The sequence below is a fragment of the Schistocerca cancellata genome, chromosome 1, assembly GCF_023864275.1.
Source record: "Schistocerca cancellata isolate TAMUIC-IGC-003103 chromosome 1, iqSchCanc2.1, whole genome shotgun sequence".
NCBI classification, from domain to species: Eukaryota; Metazoa; Arthropoda; class Insecta; order Orthoptera; family Acrididae; genus Schistocerca; species Schistocerca cancellata.
Genome location: NC_064626.1, coordinates 904894012 through 904914534, shown reverse-complemented (window position 1 = coordinate 904914534; position 20523 = coordinate 904894012).

The following is a 20523-nucleotide window of genomic DNA, read 5'->3' as shown; positions in this document are numbered from 1 at the left end:
AGTTCCTGAGCAGGGATATTATTGGAAGGCTCTATGTATGTATTTTTGCTCGACGTCAGACTTTTTCAGAGACTTCTTTGTTACGATAATTTGCTTCGTACAGCAAACATAGCGTTCTATATACTCTCTTCCTTTTTTTATTTAGGACTAAAATTCTTTACATTAACGTTGTGCTGGAGGTTTATAGCATGAAAGATGTCCCGTGGTGTGAAATATTCTAATCAAGGAAGGCATTTATGACAAAAGCTTTACAAAACATAGGATAAATTTTGGATACACTATTTCCATACGAGTTTTGCTCAGCACAGGAATTCAGTCTGTACTTCGTTCGTGCAGTCAATCATTCCCGATAACAAGATGTCTTTTAAACTTTGAGAAGGCCGTAATTTAACATTTAAGTTACAAATCTGGTAAACAGATGTATACATAGTAGCTAAAGGATTGTCTTAAACCTACAAAAATGTGGAGGATTGCATGACTTCAGTCTTTAATGAGCGTGGCACAAAAATGCAAGAACTTCGCGGAGAAACAGAATACAAGACTAATTACATAATGATAAAATGATGAATATGAATAGTAACTTTTTAGTATATAAAATATTCGTTTACTTTAAAGAGGAATGAAGATTTTATGATTATTCTCCAATAAACTCTAATTTTGTGTACCAAAGAGAACATTACATCGCCTGGGTTTGCTGGAAATTTATTTAGCTGAACACATCAATCGACACATCAAATGACTTGCTAATTTTGTTGGTCCAGTACGTTGTGTCATAAGAAGTGTTGCATGTTTTCGTTAGTGATTAAACTGCAACACTGAGAACCAGGAACACCTGTGATAATGCTTCTTTTGTACATACTTTGCAATTATCCTCAGTACAAAACCAAATCTCTTATATTATGCCTGACCCATATACACCAGAGAGGAAATGAGTCAGCTGCAGTTTCTACTCTGTTCCATATAGACACAGAAAATGAAATAAACGCCTTTAAATATGAGTTTCCTTAGGTTTCACTGAAATAGAACGGTTGTACTACTTGCCCTTCAACTCCTACGCACCAAAAATCGAAGCTAAGGTAATGTCTTACTGCACGTCGAGCACTTTCACTACAAGTAACACAAAGCATACAAATTGTAAGTGAAAACAAGCCTTTTCTCGCCCCCCAAAAATAAAAAACTGTGTTCACTTTAATGGTTTCGAAATAAGGGTACACAGACTTATAAATATATAAGCCAAACAATGAAAATAAATTTTTTTTCTCAACCATTACTACGTTTGAGATTAGATTTACCAAACCAAAAATTCCAAACAAACACTGATGATGCTGTCTGCTTAGCCGGAAAAATTAACGGATCTAAACAGAGAAGAAGAAACAGACGCCAGATTTCGCCAGCTGCAGAGGTATGATTTCTCAGCTAACTTAACTTTGATGTGGTTAAAGATTTACAATGCCATTGCCATAAATACAGTCTGTGGTCTAGATATATATGAATAAAGAAATGTAACCAACTCGGATATAGAGAGATTACATTTTTTTAAAGACGACGGATATAAGAAAGACTAACAACAACAAAAAAAAAGAAAATATGGAAGGTTTGAGGAAAGTAGTACATTCCTTACTGACACGATGCATCATTGCACATGAAAAGTACTAATAGAAAAACAAAAACAGGTGTGATTGTGGTACATATAGTGTTACTGGAAAATGTTTAAATCTTATTGATCAGGAGGCTGAGGTAAATAATTTCAAACTGGACGTTTTGGAACGCATAAGTCGGAAAAAATCTTAAGTTAGTCACTGCGAAATGTCTCGCTCACTTATTTTACTTTATAAAAGTTTTTATGGTTTAATACAGTTTATTTCGTGATGCATGAGTGGACTCCTTTACAATATAATCGCATATTTCGAACTGCTGCCGATTTTCAAGAATGTCAGAGTAATGACTGGTTTCAGCTATGTGAATGGAACAATAATTCGACAACTGACCAACAACTTCCGAATAGATAAAATATTTTTGTTGAAACTGATATAACAAATCGCATTGTTCATCGTACACCATAATAACACAGATCTGAGATTAACTGACAAATGAAGAACCTCACAACAAAATATAGTTATTATTTGTAAAATTAAAAATATTTATTTGATAAAAACGAAGCAAAGCTTTTAACACTGTACTATCACTACACTAATAATAATGATAATAGTTAACAAAAATTGCACGAGATCATGGAAAATTATGAAGAAAGTGGAAACGTTCAAAGAAATGGCTAAGAGTTCCATATTGTAGAGTGCGACGTTTTCTCGTCTGATTAAAATGTAGACGAATCAGTTTTACCACAAAGTCTCTCTCTCTCTCTCTCTCTCTCTCTCTCTCTCTCTCTCTCTCTCTCTCTCTCTCTTACTCACTCACTCGATCTCTCTAATTTCGTAATGTTTATTTTGATCGTCAAGGAAATATAATTCTTATAGTTCTTCTTTTAAAGTTCTCCTCTCTTTACATCATTGACAAGAACTCCATTTCTTTCTATGACATTTTCGTCTTCGTAAACCAATTATACTCGTAGCTTATTGCAATGAATTTACATGTCACTTGTCTCCAAGACATTTTTGTGTAAATAATCGCTTATGTTAATCATTAAATCATTTGTACAAATAAAGCTGCAACTTCAGAATACAGGTTCTTACATAGTGAACTAGATAACACACTAATTAGGGATGACGACTGCCCAAAATGACAAGGATCCTCTCACCATCTCCCTCGGATCAGCGTACGTCGTTTCAGCATCTCGACTCACTCACATTAACGGTGCCATCTACGAGGGTTATCCTGGAAGTAACTGACGTTTTGGTCTATCGCAGCGTTGGGGGGGGGGGGGGGGGGGGCTACAGCCGCCATCTTGATGCCATAACGTCCCTACACACGGTACGCATCCAGCGGTGGTAGCATGTGGTTTGTGTCTCTGCTAGTTTGCTTCCTGTGACGTGTTAAAAAGTGCACTGGAACAGAAAATTCCTTCATTTGTGCGTTGCGTTCTGTGATCAGGTTTTTGTTGGCAAAAAACTGCAAACTAATTGAAAAATATCGGTACCTTTGCAATGTGTACGGAGGTGGAAATCTGAGTGAGTCAACGATACATTGATTTCAAAAATGGCCGTACCAACGTTACGATGAGGACCTACCCTTGTGACTGACGACTGGTGATGAAAACCAACGACAAAATTATGAAACTTTCACAACATTTTCTCCAAACATAGTTAAGTTTGGTGTATGAAAAAGCGGCTGAGAAGCTTGGTTACCACGAATTTTGTGCTAGGTGGGTTCCAAAAGAACACAAAAAAACAGAGACTGGCTGCAGCACTGACCTGACACGAAGATTACGAGGAAAATGGTAGCAAAGTTGTCGACTGTATCGTAATTGGGGACAAGACTTAGGTGAAGCATATCAGTTATGAAATAAAAAGGCAGTCGATGGAATGGAGATACATAATTTCTCCCAAGAAACCAAGGAAGTGCTTGAAGCGCTCTCAGCAAGAAAAGTCATGGTTACTGTGTTCTGGGACTCTACGGGGGCGATTTCGTTCATTTCCTTGAACGTGCACAGCGGTTAACTCAGAGAGGTATTGTTCAGTGCTGATAAAGTTAAGGCGGGCGATACAAAACAAACTTCGGGGAAAACTTAGCGCAAAAGTTCTTTTTTTTCCGCACGACAACGCACCTCCACACATGGCCAATCGTACCTGAGAGCTCCTAAGAGTTTTTGGATGGGAGGTGTTTGATCATATACCATATGCCGCGGATTTGACGCCGAACGACTACCATCCCTTTCCAGCAATGAAGATACGGCTCGCTACACAACGCTTTCATACTGACGCCGAATTGCATGTCGGTATACACCAATGGTTGAAATCACAGGTGGTAGATTTTTGCAGACACGGTAATGAAAAACTTTTGCCACGGTATGATCAGTGCCTCAGTTTGAATCACGATTACGTAGAAAAATAGCTTCTGTGTGTATCTTTTAAGTGTATATGATTAAATTTGATTTTTCCATACTGTTAATTTTTCATTTCAAAACGTCTGTTACTTTCTGAATACCCCTTGTGTATAGATAAAAATATAGATGTATGTTCGTTCAAAACCTTAAATCTTCGGTTGTTCTTCACCGATTCCTTTGAAATTTTGACACAACGTTGCATTGTAATAGACGCATGTTTTTGTATACCAACTAAAGTGGCATATATGTAAGACTACTGAGGTCGCTGATATGTAGTACCTGGCAGTAGGCACCAGCACGATGCACCTAATATGAAAAACGTATGTTTTTGTGGGTTTCCGAATAGTCTGATCACATAGTGTAGTTTGTCTTGTTTTGAGTAGGAATGTGTTCCAGATGTCTTATGATCAGGACACAGGAGGTTGAAGAGTGCCTGACTAATTTGGTATCCGTAAGATATTTTTGTAAAACAACTAACAACTTACGGGAAGTTAGTAGTAATGGTTCAAATGGTTCTGAGCACTATGGGACTTAACTTCTGAGGTCATCAGTCCCCTAGAACTTAGAACTACTTAAACCTAACTAACCTAAGGACATCACACACATCCATGCCCGAGGCAGGATTCGAACCTGCGACCGTAGCGGTCATGCGGTTCCAGACTGAAGCGCCTAGAACCGCACGGCCACACCGGCCGGCAGTTAGTAGTAGTAGTGACTGTCAAAAAAGATGTAATGGTTACTTTCCATTGTATAAGAAGGGGTTTGGCAGAATATCAACTGTGACATGAGTGGATTGCTAGTTTGCCATGGTGTGGATGACGTAGATACCGTGTGCAGAAGCAGAATTACATTCCCAGAATCAGTTATCTATAATGTTGGTATTAGTACTGCTAAGAAACTGTAGTCAGTTGAGTCATAAGATTATTCATTAAGAGAGAAAACTGAATTTACTGAAGTTTCCTCTCAGAGAGGTCGCAGTTCGTAGTGATCGACGGTAAATCATCAAGTAGAACGGAAGTGATATCAGGCATTCCGCAAGTTAGTGTCATAGGCTCTCTGCTGTTCCTGGTTTACATAAATGATCTAGGTGATAATCTGAGCAGTCCCCTTGGATTGTTTACAGATGACGCTGTAATTTACCGTCTAGTAGAATCATCAGACGATCAATTACAATTACAGAATGATCTAAAGAGAATTCCTGTTTGGTGCGAAAAGTGGCAATTGGCACTAAACAAAGAAAAGTGCGAGGTCATCCACAAAATTAAAATTATGAGCAACTTAAATTGGAAAGAACACACAGGTAATATTGTGGTGAAGGCGAAACAATGACTGCGCTTTGTTCGCAGAACACTTAGAAGATGCGACAAACCCACTAAAGAGACAGACTACATTACACTTGTTCGTCCTCTGCTGGAATATTGCTGCACGGTGTGGGATCCTTACCAGGTTGGATTGACGGAGGACATCGAAAAAGTGCAAAGAAGGGCAGCTCGTTTCGTATTATCGCGCAGTAGGGGTGAGAGTGTCACTTATATGATACGCGAGTGGGGGTGGCAGTCACTGAAACAAAGGCGGTTTTCTTTGCGGCGAGATCTATGTACGAAATTTCTATCACCAACTTTCTCTTCAAAATGCGAAAATGTTTTGTTGACACCCACCTACGTAGGGAGAAATGATATTCATAATAAAATAAGAGAAATCAGAGCTCGATCGGAAAGATTTAGGTGTTCCTTTTTCCCACGCGCTACTCGAGAGTGGAATGGTAGAGTAGTAGTATGAAAATGGTTTGATGAACCCTCTGCCATATCTCATATGGCGCTGCAGTAGATACATAAAACACGAGCCTTTTCGATTGCAATGTCAGAGATTTAAGATTTTGAACAAACGAACTTGCTGTTATGAGACTTCTGCTAACCACGTATCTTATGACAGAAATGTACCCTCGTACATTGTGGATACAAGAACACGAAACCATAAGCTAGCACTGGAAACGGTTTACTTCTCCCCTGACCTTATCAGAATTAGAGCACTGTCAGCATTACACATCAGGAAGGACTCTCTAACAATGTACAAAACAATTGACAGATGCTGCCAGTTGTTCTACATATATCCGATAAACATATTAGCGCGAAACCGGTATTTTACGGGGCAAAACTTGATGGAATTACAGGTTTTTTCGTTTTGGCAACAAATCAATGTTCAATCGGTTAGATTCATGCTTCTGAACCTGTTAAGCATCTTCGTACAAGACCACAATTCCTAGGTTCTGAATACTGGCTGAATCTGATTCTGGATGACGGCCGTTCTACTGCCGTCCAGCCGTCGATGGTTTCCTTAAATCGCTTAATTCAAGTGCCAGGATGGTCCCATGAAAAGGTACACTATATCTGTCTCCACCCCAACATGTGTTCCGCCTCTGATTATCTTTACGTAGACAGACGGCGCTCTGGACTGCACTGGTGGTGGTTTACTTCCTGGAAGGCTGGTGCTGGCACGGAGGTGGAGGGGGGCGAAGGTCATGTATTCTTCCCCTTTCGCAGCATCGAGTGGCACTGGACGTGATGCCCTGAGTATCTTCCATGACGTCATGGACTCATTTCCGTTCCTTATCTTGCCAAATTTGGGCATAATTGTGCCGTTTTTGTAGTGGTAAGGATGGATGTAAAATAGCCATCAAATGTAGGCGCGAAATATTCCAGAATTCTGCTAGAATTTCAGTTCGGATTTCCTCAGCTTCCTAAATCTGTATCTATATACAAAAGGCTTGTGTTTGTACGTAATGACAGACTTTTCTCCATATCGCCCACTGCCACCCACTCGTGGTTGGGGTGGTAGATAGCCTTTGGTCTCATGTTGTTAGTCAGGGAGTTTGGTCGCGATGTGTGGCAGTTGGTGAGTGTGGCGAGCAAAAATCCACTCTTAGGAAAAGCTATACATTCTGTGACTTACGAACTTCTACCGTGCTTTCGAAAATACATTTACTGTTTCATTCTTCCGACATAATACGATGCTTGCCCTTTAATAACGACGAGTACTATCATAATATAGATTAGTTTCTAATGTCTCAGCGCGTTTTTGTCGTCTCACTTTACCAATGGTCAACAGAGACTCAAAGAAAAATGTCCGGATAGACTCAAAGATAAAAATACTCACAACTAACAAGTGAATAATCGAACGGTACAGTTCAGTGATTTTGGTTGGGCATTGCGCTCAGTCTTCGTGAATATAATCCTTTTCATAATTTAAGCCGGCCGCGGTGGCCGTGCGGTTCTGGCGCTGCAGTCCGGAACCGCGGGACTACTACGGTCGCAGGTTCGAATCCTGCCTCGGGCATGGCTGTGTGTGATGTCCTTAGGTTAGTTAGGTTTAAGTAGTTCTAAGTTCTAGGGGACTTATGACCTAAGATGTTGAGTCCCATAATGCTCAGAGCCATTTTCATAATTTAATGTGTTGTCGACAATCATTTCGCACCGGACCCTTGGTGTTATTCGCGTCTAAAAATGTCTCCGTAACGTAATGTTTGTGCTAGTGTGGGTGGAACACGATGAGAATTGTGTGAGCGAGCACATTCGCTAATACGGTAAAGTTCAAAAGTCATAGAGAATACAGCTTCTTTTAAGAGACTTAAGTGTTCCACGTCGCGCATTATATTGAGGTAACTGCCAACCACAATCACCCGCTTTCACTCGCCACAATATGGATGAAACATGTTGACGGCTCTATCAGCATTACAATGAATTGTGAATTATACAGTTAAAAACATTTTCACATATACGATAAAGTTCGCAAGTTATACGCACGGTGAGTCACCCGAAACTTGCACTTCAAATATTTCGGAAATGGAAAGTGTTACTGATGTGCTGTTTTCACAGAATTACTGTTAGTCAAGAACTCATATAATTAGCCAATAAAAGAAATACAGTAGAAGAAGAATGGGTATCTCTGAGAGGTGAAATAGAGAAGGTAGCAGAGGATCAAATAGGTAAAACGACGAGAGCTAATACAAATCCTTGGGTAACAGAAGAGATATTAAATTTAAGTGATGAAAGGAGAAAATATAAAAATGCAGTGAATTAAGCAGGCAAAAAGGAATACAAACGTCTCAAAAATGAGATCGACAGGAAGTGCAAAATGGCTAAGCAGGGATGGCTAGAGGACAAATGTAAGGATGTAGAGGCACATATCACTAGGGGTAAGATAGATACTGCCTACAGGAAAATTAAATAGACCTTTGGAGAAAAGAGAACCACTTGTATGAATATCAAGAGCTCAGTTGGAAACCCAGTTCTAAGCAAAGAAGGGAAAGTAGAAAGGTGGAAGGAGTATATAGAGGGTCTATACAAGAGCGATGTTCTTGAGGACAATATTACAGAAATGGAAGAGAATGTAGATGAAGATGAAAAAGGAGATATGATACTGGGTGAAAAGTTTGACAGAGCACTGAAAGACCGAAGTCGAAACAAGGCCCCGGGATTAGAAAACATTCCATTAGAACTACTGACAGCCTTGGAAGCCTCTACCATCTGGTGAGCAAGATGTATGAGACAGGCGAAAACCCTCAGACTTCAAGAAGAATATAATAATTCCAATCCCAAAGAAAGCAGGTGTTGACAGATGTGAAAATTACCGAACTATCAGTTTAAGAAGCCACGGATGCAAAATACTAATACGAATTCTTTACGGACGAATGGAAAAACTGGTAGAAGCCGACCTCGAGGAAGATCAGTTTGGATTCCGTAGAAATGCTGGAACACGTGAGGCAATACTGACACTACGACTTATCTCAGAAAATAGATTAAGGAAAGACAAACCAACGTTTCTAGCACTTGTAGACTTAGAGAAGGCTTTTTACAATGTTGTGTGGAATACTCTCTTTCAAATCTTGAAGGTGGCAAGGGTAAAATATAGGGAGCGAAAGGCTATTTACAATTTGTACAGGAACCAGATGGCAGTTATAAGAGTCGAGGGGCATGAAAGGGGAGCAGTGGTTGGGAAGGGAGTGAGACAGGGCTGTAGCCTCTCCCCGATGTTATTCAATCTGTATATTGAGCAAGCAGTAAAGGAAGCAAAAGAAAAATTCGGAGTAGGTATTAAAATCCATGGAGAAGAAATAAAAACGTTGAGGTTCGCCGATGGCATTGTAATTCTGTCAGAGACAGCAAAGGACCTGAAAGAGCAGCTGAACGGAATGGACAGTATCTTGAAAGGAGGATATAAGATGAACATCAACAAAAGCAGAACGAGGCTAATGGAATGTAGTAGAATTAAATCGGGCGATGCTGCGGGAATTAGATTAGGAAATGAGACGCTTAAAGCAGTAAATGAGTTTTGCTATTTGGGGAGCAAAATAACTGATGATGGTCGAAGTAGAGAGGATACAAAATGTAGACTGGCAATGGCAAGGAAAGCATTTCTGAAAAAGAGAAAGTTGTTAACATCGAGTATAGATTTAAGTGTCAGGATGTCGTTTCTGAAAGTATTTGTATGGAGTGTAGCCATGTATGGAAGTGAAACATGGATGATAAATAGTTTAGACAAGAAGAGAATAGAAGCTTTCGAAATGTGGTGCTACAGAAGAACGCTGAAGATTAGATGGGTAGACCACATAACTAATGAGGAGGTATTGAATAGAATTGGAGAGAAGAGAAATTTGTAGCACAACGTGACTAGACGAAGGGATCGGTTGGTAGGGTATATTCTGAGGCATCAAGGGATTACCAATTTAGTATTGGAAGGCAGCGCGGAGGGTAAAAATCGTAGAGGGAGACCAAGAGGTGAATACACTAAACAGATTCAGAAGGATGTAGGTTGCAGTAGGTACTGGGAGATGAAGAACCTTGCACAGGATAGAGTAGCATGGAGAGATGCATCAAACCAGTCTCTGGACTGAAGACCACAACAACACAATAATTTTCGTGCAAACGTACACTTTTTGAATGGAACAATGCCTATTGACAGTAACAAACTAAAAGTAGTGTAAATTAGAATGTTGGTGGTGTTTCTTGTTTACGAGATATCGTATTCTGAAAAGTTTCTACAGCGACATTTGTCTGAGCCATTCAACCTGCGTAGTTGCTTGGTACGATGTTGTTATGTTCGTTTACGGTATTCCTTGAGTGCATTTCGAATTGCTATCAGTTAGTGTGTGACAGTGCAGGAAGTATGTCGTGAGTGGACGATGAGATTTACTAATGCAGAAAAAGTCGACAGGCTCATAGTTTGCCGGCCTTAGTGGCCGAGCTGTTCTAGGCGCTACAGTCTGGAACCGCGCGACCGCTACGGTCGCAGGTTCGAATCCTGCCTCGGGCATGGATGTGTGTGATGTCCTTAGGTTAGTTAGATTTAAGTAGTTCTAAGCCTAGGGGACAATGACCTCAGATGTTAAGTTCTATAGTGCTTAGAGCCATTGGAACCATTTTGAGCTCATAGTTTATGAAGAGTGTAGGAAGAATGCAGTTCGTTCTTGTACGATGTTTGCAGCAAGATATCCCAATAACGTCAACCATCTCGGCAATTATCTGTCACCCTCTCCAAATAGTTAATTGTAAGTAATAGTGTTACACCTAGACAACTTAACAGAAGAAAACAACTTACGACAGAAGATGGAAAACTAATGTCCTTGCAGTTGTTGTAGTTTGAAACGTCCCCTTAGAACAATTTATACATATGAAACGTCCACTTAGAACAATTATACAAGCCTGTGCTTAACCTGACACACAATATTATTTAGCGCAACGCAATCTGACTTTCAATAACCCCTAAAAAACAATGGCCCTGACTAACTTTAACCTATACCTTTTACAAATCACTTACCTCACAAAAATCTTCGTTACTCAAGCTACTGCAAAACAGCGAGCGCCACTACTGCCAGCTAAATAAAAGATTCAAACCACTGAAGGTACTAACTACTGATAGGGATAGTTAGCAAATGAAAGATATTAATAGAGAACAAACAATGTATTTACCTTAATATTCATAATTGACATTCAGTCTTACAGATTATCAAAACTCCGCCATCTCTCTCCCCACGTCCACCACTGCTGGCGGCTCACCTCCAACTGCCCAACGCAATCTGCTGTTCACATCCAGCTATAGCAGTTCATGACAACAATGGCAGGCAACAATGCAAACTAGCCACATACTGCACACAGCACAGCCAGTGATTTTCATATAGAGTGCTATGTAACGTTGCCAATAAAAAACATAAACAGCAAACTTACATAAAGAAAACATAAACAGCCTACTTACATAGCCCCCATGCTCCCCACAAAAAATTTTACAAATGTTTTTGGCCAGTGGCCAATACAGATTTGAAAAATTTTTTCATAATTACAGTAAGAAAGATATCAAATGCACACACTGATTAATACAATGTTGGTCAAAAGCTAAAATTTTCTCACAGTCAATAAAGACAGTCCTGATCATTCACCACAGTAAAACTGCCGTTTCTTTTATCAAAGTCTGAGCAATAAAAGACAATGCACACGGAAGTAGTGGATGTCCATGCAGTCTTGAAGAAGTAGTGTTGTCCTTCTAACAGAAAGACAGTGCTGACTCTTGACATGCTGACAGGTAATGGGCCACAATGGAGCAAACCCACAGCTGAGTCATTCGAAGTTCTGACGAATATTGGTAGGTAGGTCATCACAGAGCAGACCCACTGCAGTCCTGGTAGAGAGTATTGGTGTTGGTGGGCCACCAGAGGTGCAGACCCACTGTAGTCCTTGTAGAAAGTGTGGACAGGCCCACTGTAGTCCTTGTAGAGATTGTGGTATTGGTGAGTCATCAGAGATGCAGACCCACTGCAGTCCTTGTAGAGATGGCCAGCAGCCATCTGTTGCGACTGTCCAGGTGCACAATCACCATCGAAGAGTCTTGCAGATAATATAGCAAGTCCATAACCACCACTTGTGCACTCACAAAGTTTTTGGAATTGTCCTTAGAACCAGCAATGCTGTTATCCAGTCCCTTGCTGAATTATTAACACACGTGCAAACACTAACAGTCCCAACTTCTCACATAGTGTCCATATAGTATGACCAACAGAAAAGTGTGCAGTGAAATGAATGCTTACAAGTTAATAATATGATGAACTGGTGTCAATTACAATTTTATGACGTAAGAATACAATTACAAAGGTACAAAATACATCATTAAAAACATAACAATACAGATAACATTTGTAGTAATAGGGGCTTTACAAAAGAATAGAAATAAACATATACATCAGTGTTACAGGAATTATGACATGAGTACAAAAATAAAAGATCAGAATCACTTTTGAAACATCAACTTCACACATGAGCATTAAAACAAAACAGAATAAATAAAGTCTAAGCATCTTTACAAAGAAAATAACAGAGTATTAGAAAAATTCTACAACATAGCTCTCATCAGCTAAACACATAAAGACAGGAAAAACACAAATACACACGGGTACCCAAACACATAGTGGGATAACACAAATGGAAAGGACAACACACAATTACATATTGGGAAAAAGCAGCAAAGAGGAAAGGACAGGGTTTCTTTTACTGCAGTATTTTGCTTGGAGATCTCCCTTCATTCCATAGATCGTTCGTCTTATTTCAACCTTTGCTTCCACCAAAAATTCTATCTAAGCATGCTTTCTGTATTTATATGTTCACACATTGCTTACCTCATCATTTATTTCCAAGAAAATCCTACCTATACCTCGTTCCTGTATTCTATTCATATTTCTTTCAAAATAATTATTTCTGATTGTACAATACTCATTGGGGCCCAAATCTTTCTTCGCAATGCATTCTTTACCTATTCTCCATAGTCAGTTTCTTATATAGTCTACCCCCTCTTAAGCTAACTTAAATCTACTGAGCTCAGATATATATACCAAGGGATGAGGCAATGCAGCATCACAACAAATCAACACAAACAGAAATGACAAAAAATGCAAATTGGCAAAGCTAGCAGCATAAATTAGCAAAGCAAGTGCAATATTACAACTAATATAAGGCAATGCAGGAAACAAGAAAAACTAGCTTAGAAGAGTAACACAAAGTCAAATTCAGTAACACTATGCCTGACAAACAGCAGCAACTTATACCTAAACATGACATAGCGCAAGCAGAAAAAATATTACAGGAAAAACAACAATGCAGACAAGGGAAATGTCTATTCACATCTTAATGTCTATGTAATTAAAGTGGTGCACCATAACAACTTATTGTAAAAAAATATTACCATGTACTTGAAAAGAAAATCATGTTTTACTGTTACGAGTTCCTTCGTATTGTTCTTTCCTTTCCAAGTGCTCCTTTTTAAAGAATGTGGATCATAAAATAATTATTTAATAGATCTGTTGACAGAAAGTGTTCACATTAGCAAATGCATTTTATTTTATAAAAGCAATGCTGCTACACAGCTGGAAACCAGACATCAAATGAAATAAGCAATTACGCAAACCAAAGCATAAAAATGTCATTCAGTAGTCATGTGACATTTCATTTCATAAGTTAATTGCTCTCAACTCTCGTACAAAGACTCTTGTCATAATCAGGTGTGCAGATGTAAAAATATTTCTTGTCATTTTGTTAGGCATTTCAGTAAATATCATAAATTTTTAAGTAACGAGGGTGTCACATTAGCGATGAAAGGCACATCCTAATGGCTTGTTCTCCAGGTGTTTGACACAGCTGTGTGCCCACAACGCATTACAAAAATCATATGTTTTCAAGTAACGAGCGTGTCGCATTAGCGATGCCCTCTACAAAGAATTGTCAACAGCGAGTTTAATGGCCTCTCTTTGTCCTTCTCTTCCACCTGTGCCTCTGGCACACCCTAATGGCTTTCTTTTCTACCTGAGCGTCTGAAAAGGCTTGTTCTCCAGGTGTCTGACACACCTGGGTGCCCACGTCACATTATGTGCAGGTGGTCACTTAACTTTCTTACGGAAATATTTACGACAGTAGTTTCCGCTACAGTGACAGTCTCATATAAAAACATTTCACAGGTCAAGAATTTTATTGACATAAACATACTTCAACAGCATAATACACATCGTCGTCGTAAAAATAACATCATATCACCTCAGTCAAATGTCAAAAACGTCGTAGCTTTCTGCAATTGTTTCAAAACCTAAAGAAAATTCTCTGCTCATTTCAGTAGTGTCATCTACCTCAAACGTACTTTAAAATCATACTCTCTTACCAAATACATCATTCAAAGTTCTCATAGTATCACAATGGTTCCGAAAAAATATGAAGAGTTCACACAGTACAGACAAAATACAATTTCTTAAGTGTGAAATAATCCAACTCTGTAATTGCGTAAACATGTGTCACTGACGTAGTAAAAAGGTTTGTCTCTCTCAGTTAAATGATCAGATAGCTGTGTAATTTATGTGTTAGAGAAATATGGTACCGATGTGTAAAGTTGTATAAGCAAATACCATATTAGCTAGGGCTCCTTGTGCTTGCCAAACACATGGTACACAAAGTAGGCGTGTACCCCCCTGAGGTTTATTGTAATTATACCCTCAGGTGTTACAGATTACAGCAATGGAATCAAATGTATCACGGAAAACTTTCTTTGTAATTCAAAAATCTTTAAAAATAAATGTTTCAAGTACAAAATTAATCACTCAAATACGTGTCTTGTAGCGCTAAATATGCGTCTTGCTGTAAAATAATCTCTGGGAAGTGTCGTAGTTATTGTCCTCCGAAAGCTAAGTTCCGCAGAAGTCAATGTACTTACCTCATGATAAACAAAGTGAAATGCTTTGCGTATAGATAACTTAGTTATTACGCTTATTGCCGTGATGAGGAAAGTACTGTGCTGTAACGTATTGTTGTCCTACGGAAAAGGCTGTCTCCTTGTAGCAATAGCACAAAAGTCACCACTAAAACATGTCTCACTTTATAGAAGAATTCAGAAAAAACTGTGCAGATATAAAACAGATACACCGCAAAAGCAACATTGTAAATTGTCACTCATTAGTAACATCGTGATATAATCGTGTAGCTGTCACATAAACTAACCACTGTGTCATCTGGCATTTCACATAAAGCACCTCAAATCCAGAATCCACTCGTAAGCAAACCAAAATGTTGCATGAAAATTTCATTAGCAGTGCTGGTAAATGTTCTAATCGTGCAACTAACAAGCAAGAATGTACACACACAATTGCAATGTGTCGTCTGTTCGCAATAACAATGCATTCGTAATTTCTGTTTAAATAATTTCTCTTGGTTCTTGACTGGATGGTTAGTTAGCTTTAAAACATAGTTGCATGTTAACAGTTTCTCAGTGTGACAAATTGTACAAGTAGCGTGAAGTGAAAATTGCAAAGACTAAGTTAAAAAGCAGATTATCTGTCAATAAATGGTTTTACGTGAGAAATGTGGTGTAAACCTTTACTCTTCCTAGTACGCAGAGTTTCAACTTTAACGCAATTATTATGTGGTATACGTCCGTAAAGAATACGGGAATTTTGCTCAAGGTTAGCGTCAATGTCATTTTTCTCGGAGCCAGCCGGCGCACGCAGCTGCCTGCGGTGCGAGTCATTGTCTGTTTCTTTGTTGGCGCGCGCCGTTACTGGGATTAGGAGGCCTAACTTCCACAAATTCGCCTTGCCGAGAGGGCCCAGCTCTGTTTAAAGCTCGCCAGTTCTGATGCAATTCAGGTCTGTCGTTACGATCATATCGTCTGTCGTCATGTCGGTAGTTTCGATAGTTTCTTTCTTGTCTGTTACGTGGTGGAGAATTTCTGCCTGAGTCGTAACTGCGTGCTGGACCGTTACGTCTGAAGTTATTCTGTCTCCCTTGATAATAATTGTTTTGGTTTCCATATTGTCTGTTTCTCTGATTGTCTCTGTGATAGTCATTACTGCGGAGAGGTGATCTTTCCCTGTAACTATTACTCTGCCAGTGGTTGTCATATGGGTGGTGTCTGTTTTGGTCACGATTTACGTTGTAAGAATAGGTTTGTCGTGGCCATTTATTGTTTCTGTCGTCACGGAATTGTGACGGATGTGACCTGTAATGATTGTTTTCCTGTTTTTGCATCCCGCGACTGTCTGTGTCAATTTCCAGTTCTTGTAACAGTCCCTGAAAAGCTTCAATGTCGTCTTTGCAACGTCCTGCTAAAATAATATGCCGTAAGTGTTCAGGTAATTTGATTAAGCAAATGCGGATGAGTTCTGAGGGGCTGTATGGGTTTGACAGGTACTGATTCTTGTGCAACATGTCTTCAAAATATTTCACAAGACTGGAAAATTCAGATTGTTCGAAACGTTTCATCATTATGATGTTATGTTTTACGCGGTCTTGTGTGGCTTGAGACCAATATGCTGAGAGGAAGGCATGGTAAAATTCTCCTTCACTGTGGCAATCGTGAATGACCGATCGCATCCTTACAGCTGGTTCATTCTCCAAGTAGCCACACATAAATTCTAATCTGTGCTCCAATGACCAGTTGGGAGGAAAACAATGAGAGAATTGATGGAGCCATGCTTGTGGATGAATGTCGTTGCCAGAATTCTTAAATGTTTTGAATTTACGTGTAGTAATGAACAGCTTATAGTCAAAGTCATCATGTCGGCGAGTCACATATCGGTCATTGTTACGTCGTGTCGGCGGTTCCATCTCAAAATTCGGTGCACCTTGCCAATTACCGAAATGCCCTGTGTTATTATTTTGTGGCTTTTCCGTATTTATATGTCCCTCTTCCCTTATTGGGGCGCGAGTGTCCTCTGAAATACGTAATTCTTGTATTACCTGTGTCAGCTGATCTTGTACTTCCCGCATTTCTCTTTTGTATTGCGTATTAATTTGATTCTGATTTTGTTTGAATTTTCTTATTTGTTCATACTCTTCTGTGTCAGTGAAGGCTACGGGTCTTGTGTCATTCAGATCAGCATCTACCTTTGTAGATAAGTTAGTGACCTGATCCGAAAGTTCAGCTACTTTCTCCGATAGTGAACACATTTCCTCAGTGTGTTTTTCTGAACCAAGTTTCAGAGTGTCCATTTGTGTTGAAATCGAATCTACTGTGTTCTTTAAGTTTTCCTGAGTTTTTGCCAGTTGCGTAACCGAATCGGTAGATGCAACTGAGTCAATTTTAGCCCACAAGGTCTCATGATTTTCATGAACAATGGTTTGCAGCTCTTTTATGGCTGCTTCGTGATTCTGTAATGCATTTTCATGCCGCGAAAAAATAGGCTGAAAATGCTCACAAATTTGTGTTTTTACGTCATTACAGACTTTTTGACATTTCGATTCAATGTTATGTAATTCAGTAGTTAAATCTTCACGTGTTTGTTCAAGTGTGGTGTCTAACTTTTGAAGCTTTTGCTGTGTTTGTCTCTGATTTTGTTCCATTGTGTGTAACTGTTGCTGTGTTTGTTTCTGGTGTTGTTCCATTGTGTCTAACTTTTTAAGATTTTGTTCCATTGTGTCTAACTTATTAAGATTTTGTTCCATTGTGTCTAACTTTAGGAGATTTTGTCCCATTTGTTGCATTAATTGTAATAACAATGCATTAGTGTCTGGAATCTGTTCCTCTACGCTTTTCGGCAGTGCATTTGCACCAGCAACATTCACATTTTGACAAGCAGAAAATGTGTCTTGACTCATTTGAGAAGACGGTGAGGACGCAAAACCTGAATCTACAGTATTTACAAAATTGTGTCCTATCATTTCGGATTCCTGAGGCGAGCTGTTGCCGACCGATCGATCGATAATGCTTCCCTGTTCACTACCTGTTTGACTGTCTACGCCATTGTTTGACGCCCGCTCCATTTCCCTATGCACAGTTACCAAATTACTACTTTGAACATTAGTTAACTCATTACACAGTGGCGCTAACACATTGCTTTCGTCTTCACTGTCGTTTCTCATTTTACTTTGGAGCCGAGTGTTACGTTTTTCACACGCCATTATTGTGACAATATTTCACACGATAACACAGAAAAACACAATTTGAAGAGCAAAAATAAGAGAACACATTAACATAGCACTGAAAATAATATGTAGTTAATTACAAGCGCAGCTGCGAAATACTTGTTGCAAATCTACATGCATGCCACAACTGTTTTACATTACAACAATGAAAGACTGCAACTACAAAGGAGATTCTCTCTACAATTACGCGCTAGCAATAAACAAAAGCTACACTAAATACACAAACTACAAGAAAAAATCAGAAGATTCCAGTGAGGTATCCTAGGCTAAGGGTCGACATATGAAACGTCCCCTTAGAACAATTTATACATATGAAACGTCCACTTAGAACAATTATACAAGCCTGTGCTTAACCTGACACACAATATTATTTAGCGCAACGCAATCTGACTTTCAATAACCCCTAAAAAACAATGGCCCTGACTAACTTTAACCTATACCTTTTACAAATCACTTACCTCACAAAAATCTTCGTTACTCAAGCTACTGCAAAACAGCGAGCGCCACTACTGCCAGCTAAATAAAAGATTCAAACCACTGAAGGTACTAACTACTGATAGGGATAGTTAGCAAATGAAAGATATTAATAGAGAACAAACAATGTATTTACCTTAATATTCATAATTGACATTCAGTCTTACAGATTATCAAAACTCCGCCATCTCTCTCCCCACGTCCACCACTGCTGGCGGCTCACCTCCAACTGCCCAACGCAATCTGCTGTTCACATCCAGCTATAGCAGTTCATGACAACAATGGCAGGCAACAATGCAAACTAGCCACATACTGCACACAGCACAGCCAGTGATTTTCATATAGAGTGCTATGTAACGTTGCCAATAAAAAACATAAACAGCAAACTTACATAAAGAAAACATAAACAGCCTACTTACAAGTTGATCCACTCGTTAGTTCCTGGGCAGTCGCACAAGACGTGAGTCAGGCAAGTGTACTAAGCATTCTCCATCGGCATAGCTTCCATCCATTCGACATCCTTCTCCGTCAAGAGCTGCTTGGAAACGTTTATGAGAACCGTGTTAACTTCTGCACACGGACATTAACACAGGATACTGCCGATGTATCATGCATCTTGTTAAGTGGTGAAGCCACATTTACCAATCATGGACAGAAAAACCGCTGAAACTTGCATTATTGGGCCATTGACAATCACCGTTAGCTTCATCAGATGGAACGTCAGCATCCAGGAGTGTAAAAGTGTGTTGTGAGGTGTTGAACCATCAGCTCATAGGCCCGTCTTACAAAAATGGAACACTGAACGCGCACAAATCTAGCAGCCCCCTACCAGACTATTTTCCACGGATGCTAGAAGACGTTCCTCTACAGATTAGGAGGAGTCTGTGGTACCAACATGATGACTGTCCAGCCTATAGTTGATGAAATAATACACCATGTCTTCACGAATAATTGGACGGAGAGGACGTGTGCCTTGGCCGGCCCTATAAACACCTATAGACATTTTTCTGTGGAGAAAGTTGGAAGACGCTATTTACCACAACGTATCAACTGCACCTGATGAGATGCAACGACGGTTTACGGCACCCTACTCGGACATCTCCGCTGAAACGCTAACACGTGTGCAGCAGTCGTTCCGTATCAGACTAGAAACGTATATTGCCGCTGCCGATGGTCATTTTGAACGCAACCGGTGATGTTCAGCTATTTTGTTTCTGGACAGAATCCACATAGCCATTGCATGTACTTGTGTTGTTCTTCAGTGTATGCTATCTGGGGTATTGCACAAGTATCGGTGTGGGAACTTTTCAAAATACGATATCTCGTAAACAACTCGCACTATAATCCTGCATAAAACACAATTGACATTTTAGTTTGTTAATGTGAATAGGCCTTTTTCTATTTATGTGTATGTTTGCACAAAGAGTCCACTTTCTGAGTATTACTGCAGTCTGTTGACTGGCTAACAATACGAGCCACTATAAATCCATTCTCTGAAAACCGCACATCAATAGCACTTTCAATTTCCGCAATTTCGCAACTAGCTATGAACTTTAAGAGTCTAGATGTCGATCATGGACTCTTGTACAGAGAAGACTGGTTCAGGACGTGGTTGTTAAAGAAAGTATGTTACAGAAACGATTTTCATGACTAAAGAGATGGGCGTATTTTCTCATGACAAATCCCGTCTGACTCTACGTCGCATACTCATGTAAAATACGCTTTCTAAATAAGTATAATTTTGTCGTGGACGGTCAGTAATGACGATAAAATATTTAATTAACAATAATCTAAAAGATTATGCGTCAACTCATAGGCCAGTTTTTCTTAGGAGGAACACTGAAAGCGCACAAGTATCGCAGACCATCTTCCATTTTCACTTTCCGCTATAGTGGATGATGGGAACGCAATAATGTGACGATTTTGCTGTTGTAAATAAAAAACAGCCTTTGACTACAAAAATAGTGTTTATTTTCTTTAATTCACTATCGATTTCGAGACTGTCCCATTTTCTGATGCAACTGCTCACATAGCAACTTTGTGCCAAAAATACATTACATCCGTATATGACAAAGTGACAGAATTATTATATACTACATGTCACAAGTT